Raw genomic sequence first — 7,139 nt, 5'->3', positions numbered from 1 at the left:
AGTAGTTAGATTCCTCACTTGTACTTATTCGTGGATTCGTACAAATCTGGAACCAACTCTCAATCTATGAGTGAATGTCTTCGCACTATGAGGTCAATGTCCTCTAAACTGATTTATCTTCAAAATCTTCTGAGAATGCATATGACCTCTTCCCCTTCCCTCGCACCTTAATGCTGTCACAGGTACATGTCCGTGGGAGAATCCCTTGGTTCTCATAGTCTGCATTCATTTGCAGAATTCTTACAGCATCATATAAATTCTCCCGAAGCCAGTTCCTGTTTGTCTAGCAAGCGAAAGCCTTTGAACGTGTTGAAGCCATTCAGTTTGAAGTACATGGCTGCAGAGGAATCAGTAAGGAAGGGTGGCAGACAGCGTCGTGGGGGAACGTCAAGAGATTTGCCTGATGACCTCTCAGAGCTTTACAAGACAGATCCTGAAGAGGATTACAATCAGCGCAAGACCCGAATCCAATGGATTCGAAGATATTGGGCAGAACAATGGTTCAAGTACCGGTTTGTGACCCAGGAATATGCTGAGAAAAATGCCATCAAGCGACCATGGGGAGACATCCTATACAGAAATCTTCAACCCAGGTCCAGAGATGAAGCCATTGAACAAGGCTTCTATCCCTGCATGGTCCGTGGACCACAGCCTGCGGATGCACACCCATCGTCATTGCTATGGTGTCGTGATGACAATCTATTCAAACACAACTTCCAGTTTGACAAGAATTCGTCTAAGCAAAACAAGAAGTCATTGGGACTAGACTTCAACCCTAGTCCTTCTGCTCCCCATGCCGATGGCACCCGCGAAGCTGAACCCAATCTTGTTGGGCCCTTCTACAACCTGGAAGGTCTCATCACTCATATCATGGTTCAAGGGACAGCCGTGGATGAGCCTGCAGATGACGCTGAATCTGATGAAGCGCCTGCACCGACGAAGCCAAAGAAACTGAAGAAGCCTAAAGCTTCAAAGCCTGCCTCAGCACCAAAAATCTCACGGGCGAAGCCACTGGCTACTGCACCTCCTGAAGACAGTGTGCAGTCGGAAGATTTGTCACGCATCTCCAAGCCCTCGAGAGTAAAGATGCCTTTGCAACACACCAGCCAAGAACTGACTGCTGCTGCTATTCTGCGCAACGACGCCATTGATCTGTCCAGCGATGAAGATCTTGCAGACGACGCTCTTGAGCAACTGATCAAGAGCAAAGAAGAAGCAGAAATCTTCAATGATTTGCCTCTCTTTGACGTGGCAATTATCCACAACTTCATTGATGAGTGGTTTGAAACCCCCAATCTCAGCTTTGAGGATCTGCAACTTCCAATTGGCCTCAACATCGCCTTCTCTGGTGCCATTGCTTCTGAGCTAGCTCTAGCTCAGTGCATAGTTGAGCTGAAGCACAAAATTGACTATGAGAAAGCTCAGTTCAAGAAGCACATGGCAGAGCTCAGCGTGCAAGAGGTCAAAAACTTCAAGATCATGCTGCACGAGCTCAAAGAAGCCTTTCTCAAGAAGCATGAAGAAGCTCAAGGTTCTCGTGAGCGCATGAAGAGCCTGGCTGACAAGTGTGTGCAAGCCTACAATGAGGCTGAGAAGCGCAAGGCTCTTGGTCGTCCTGGCATCGATCCCAGGATGGCTGCAAAGAAGAAGAAGAAGCCAGCTGTGGCCGAACCCGAAGCACCAAGGCAGGAAGCACATCCCATTGTCTTCCCAGCCAGCATGACTGGCTCGAAGCCAAAGTTTAGGTCAACCGCTTCAGAACTGAAGAAGAAGAGGAATGCTGAGGCTGAAGCGAGAAAGAGGAAACATCCTGAAGCCTCTGATGCTACTCCCTCCAAGAAGAAGCGCAAGACCAAGAAGGATCGGGCTGCTCCCACAGAGCCCTTAGTTGTTGAACCTATCTTAATGGTTCGCCCTGCATCTGAACATCAAGAGCGCCAACTGATTGTCCATGAGCCTGCTTCCACAGAGGCTCATGAAGCTGAAGATGTTCCAGCAGTTGAACCCACCGCTGCTGAAGACATTGGTCACCATGACAATGTTGAAGATGATGTAGTTCTTCCTCAGATCGAGCACCAACTGGTATCATCGCCTGTGCTTACGCACAGCGAACTCATCAGCATTGGTCGTCCTCTGACGCCAATTGCTCAGGATGCATCATGGGCTGATCACCCACAACAACAAGTCACACCACCCCGGCAAGAACAAGAAGATGACTTTGAGGCCTAGCCAACTCCATCTCCAAAGGCGTCGCCAGTGTTATGCAGGCTTCACAAAGGACCAAGGTCTCAAGTCCCTCTTTCGAACGTTCCAGAAGGAGAAGTGCCCCACCAATCTGTTGCATGTCAAGTGTTTCCAGATGCCACTCCTACCGTGAATGTCTCCGAGTCTGAGGCTAAAGCTGCTAAAGACATTCCGGCTGCATCAGCCGACTACACACAAGAAGAAGAACGTGTCCCTACTCCCCCCATTACTGAAGAAGCTGTTCTCGAGGAGAACATGTCTGTGCCCGACCCTCCAACTCATCAAGTGGAGGTTGAGAATCTTGAGGCTGCCACCACCAACACAAATGAAGCCAATGACGTAGTCATGGCTGAAGCAAATGTGGAGCCTGCACCAACCAATGTGCCAGAAGTCAATGAAGCCAATGATGCAACAGCTCCTGTTCCTGCGCCTGCTGCTGGTCCTCAGTTTGACTATCACGTTGAACACATGCCTCAGGTACAGAAGCCAATGCCAAGGTTGCCCAGGTTTCCAGGTCTTGCATCGGCACCCGGATCTTTTAATGTCAACGGCTTCAAAGCAGACAACACCTTCTTCAATAGAGCCAAGAACCCCTACTCCAGGGAAAGAATATCTTCTGATCGGTTCTGGAGCTATCCGCAGCGAAGTTATTACTCATGCATTCTGTACAATCAAGGTCACATTTTCCCTCATATGTGTCTTGACACTGAAGCCATAACTGGTCTGCCTTGCTTGGAAGAAGCTCTGGATTGCTTCAAAGAGTCTGGATTGTTGTCGTTCATCACCGACAAAGAGCACTGGAACGAAGAATTGCTGCTCCAATTCTATGCCACTCTTCACATTCGTGGCTACAACAGAGATCCGAAGACTTGGGTCCTTGAGTGGATGACCGGCAATGGTCATCACGAAGCCAAAGCCTTTGATATCATTGAGCTCACTGGTCTTCCCACTCCTGGAGATCTTTATGAACCTGGTTGTCAGCTTCATAGTGCAGCTATGGAGAGCATCTTTCAGAAGCCTGAACCAAACATGAGTCAGATGCTTAGCATGATGAAGCCTTTTCCTCCAGATGCTGCATATCCTAAGGAGTTCTTTGTTGAAGACCTTGAGTATCTTCCATGCACTATCTATCACATTATAAGGTGAACTCTCTGGCCCATCAAAGGACATTCTCCACATGCAAAGCTAGAAGGTGCAATGAAGACTTTGGTCTTTTATATTATTCACGGCAAATGCTTCAATGCACAAGACTTCTTCATCCACCAACTTGCTGCATCAGGATCTGATCTTTTTGGCTTGAAGTTTTATGCTCCATGGATAATGCGGCTGATCAAACTACACTCAGCTGTCTCATATCAGCCCTCTGCTCGCAATCATCGGATCTTTCTGCCTGACGTTGATATGTCTGTTGAAGCCATCTATCCAGAGCCTGCCAAGGAGCCTCTTAGTCTTCAGAATGCTAAGCATGAAAGCTTCTCTCAAAACATTGAAGGAGTTGAAGCAGTCACTCGTGTTTATCCTCTGGCTGGTACTACACGTGCACCTCATCGTGCCCTCACTGAAGCCACTGAAAGCACCATTGCCCAACGGCTCAAGAAGTGATCTCGTGTTCTCAATGATCGAGAGCTTCTGGTTGCCCTTCATCAGAAATAGGATAGGCATCATGACTGGCTGAAGCGCCAAATGCAAAGCCTCTTGGTGGACGTAAATAGGATTCACAATCTTGCCACCAAGAATGCCTTTGTTGCCCATGAAACATGTCGGCGTACATGGAAAGGACTGACGCTTATGTGCTCTGAGGATGATCTTCAAGAGGATGGCTTCTCTGAACGCTTCAAGTTTGACTCCACACCTCCAAGAAGGACTGTGCTGCGACGAACTCCGTCTCTTGAAGACTCTGAGTTCTCTTCCTCTGCGGCAACTGTGAATGCCAGAGTGATCGATGACGAAGACGATGCCACTTCACCGCCCCCTACTTCTGCACGCATCGACACTGCCCCGAGTTCGTCTGCACTGCCGAACAACACCGACGACCTTGCTGCTTCACCTACTCCTCATGGGAACGAGTAGATGCTCTATGTCTTCAAACCTTTTTGGTCCTTACTGACAAAAGGGGGAGAAGCATATGAGTTTGATAGTCTTCAAGCAGGTCCATATGGGCGGTTGCTTTATGTTTTGCCTAGTGTTTACAACTCTCGTTTTTATACATTTGGTTCTTTGAGTTGTAACACTTAAACTCGATGGTCATCTGCTACTTATTTGCTATTCTATGATGCGATGATAAATTCCGCATGTGCGACGATAAATTCCGCACTTAGATCATTTTGCAGACGTCCATTTTTCATTATGCATGTCATTATATTCACATACTTTTCATGCATGATGAATTGTCATCATAAGTTGAAGAGGATCTCCACAAGTACAACCTGCCATGTGCATTTGCATTCCAAAAGCAAATTACTTATATGCACATCCTCAGGGGGAGCCCTTGCAACTTATGAAGACAATTCCCTATCCTTTACAATTTCACATATTATATTCCCCGTTGAAAACTTCAACTAGTTTGTCATCAATCACCAAAAAGGGGGAGATTGTAAGTGCATCTATTGCCACCCCTAGTTGGTTTTGGAGTATTGACGACAAACCTAGTTGAGGGACTAATGTGTTTGTGAGAATTGCAGGATAACACAGGTAGAAGTCCCTCATTGATTCGGTTTTCCTACCAGAGATGGCCCCTAAAAATGTATGAAGACATTGAAGTCAAAGGTGGTATGTGAAAACATTCACATTGAAGACTATAAAAAGAGAAGACATCGCGTGAAGACTATGGAGCGCGAAGACTTAGCAGTTTCGTCGTTCTGTGTTTTTCTTTGTTGAGTCATAGGAACCACCGTACTGTTAAGTGGGGTCCAAGAGAACTAGTCAGAATGACTGAAGTGATGCTTAACCAAAATCCTATGTCTTCGAGTGTAGACTATGAGAGCAAACCTTGTCCAGAGTTGGATAAGTCAGCCTTGCTTGTAGCCCAAGTAAAGTTTCCGTGTGTGTTTGAAATCTGACCGTTGGAACACATCTCAGTTCCTTAGTGACCCAGGGTCATTTCGGACAAATCAGGTCGGGTTGCCTAGTGGCTATAAATAGCCCACCCCCTACAACCATAAACGATTGGCTGCTCAGAGTTAAAGCACGGCTTTGTCGTTTGAGAGCAACCCACCTCGAAGCCTTTGAGAGAGAATTCCTTGCGAGGATAAAGCCCTAACCACCCGGAGCCAAAGAGTGTTAGGCATCACTTAAGTCTTCCTGTCTGTGTGATCTGAAGACTTATTACACTTGAGGACTGTGAATCCTCCAGCCGGTTAGGCGTCGCGTTCTGAGCATCCAAGAGTCATTGTGGATCGCCGGTGAACGAAGTCTGTGAAGGTTTGGAAGTCTACCTTGAAGACTTACTAGAGTGATTGGGCGAGGTCTGTGTGACCTTAGCTCAAGGGGAATACGGTGAGGACTGAGTGTCCTGAGCTGCGTGTTCAGGACTGGGTGTCCGGGACTGTGTGTCCTCAGGTTTAAATACCTAGCTGCCCAAACCAGATGTATAGTTGTCACAGCAACTGGAACTGGTCCAACAAATCATTGTCTTCAACGAGTCACTGGTTTCATCCTTCCCTTCCCTTTACTTACTGTTGGTCCTTGTGAAGTCATTGTATGATTGCATTTTCTTCTGTCTTCACTGAGTGACTGATTGTTCCGATTGGCTTCACAATATCTTCCTACCTGATCTTTACTGTCTAGCTGCTATTAGTCATTGTGCTTTCACTTCATTGAATACTTGACTATGGTTTGCCTAGTGTAGTCTACCTTCCGCTGCATGGTAATAGGTTTATTTCTATCGTTTGTCTTCGAAACTTCCATGTTTTGAAGACTTTCATAAAAATCGCCTATTCACCCCCCTCTAGTCGATATAACGCACTTTCAGTTATTTACTTTAAACATAATGCATTGACGTGTTAGTGTAGAGGAGCACAAAAAGAAATGGATATTGTAGTCAGCTACTTAAAAGTGTTACCTCATATGATTACATAGCCTCCATTTCATAAATTGCATACTTGTTGAATTCATATATGAATATTACATATATTACTTCAAAATAGAAACTTAAATCATCCAAGACTAATGAATTTGAATGCAAGAGTAACAATGGTGCATGTTCATGATAGCTACATTGATTGTCTGAAGAAACAACACTGTAACTTTGGCATGCACAACTAAAAAGGCTTATTTAAATAGAAAAAAAATGTGATATGTGAGTGTCCAATCTTTATAGCGTTGAATCGATATTGTACCTTTGGCCACGATACGAACTAGATATTGACTTATGTTCAAGCGATGCACGTCCACGATCGCTAGATAGTGATACGTGAATGAATTGTGCAATATCTCTCACACGCATACATATCTCATTTCCCTGTGGGCATCGGAATCACACACGCGCACTTCGTGTATTTCTCTCCCTCCGTCAGGGTTAAATTCGTCTTTCTACCCCATCCTACAAGTCTCTCACACAGAAACACACACGCTCTCTATGTCTAACACGCCCACCCTTTAATTCCGCCCACCCACAGCCACTAATGTCTCTCACACATATGCTATCTACCTATCCCTTAATATAGCTAGATATGTGTCACACAAACTTCTTCTCCCTACTAGCAAGATTCCCATGCATTGCACGGAACATCAAGATGCATTTGTATGAGAAGTTTATCTTGTGGGAGAAAAGGATGAACGAGGGAATGCCTTATTTGCAAATGCGGAGAGGGGTGTGGGTATCTTTTTGCAAAATTGCCATAGTTTCCTTCCTGTCCATCGGATATAAACTGGATGGCCTATATTGCAGGATGGAA

This window comes from Triticum urartu, chromosome 5 (assembly GCF_003073215.2).
Source record: "Triticum urartu cultivar G1812 chromosome 5, Tu2.1, whole genome shotgun sequence".
NCBI lineage: Eukaryota > Viridiplantae > Streptophyta > Magnoliopsida > Poales > Poaceae > Triticum > Triticum urartu.
The sequence above is the reverse complement of the archived record's forward strand: the minus strand, read 5'-3'. Positions refer to the sequence as shown.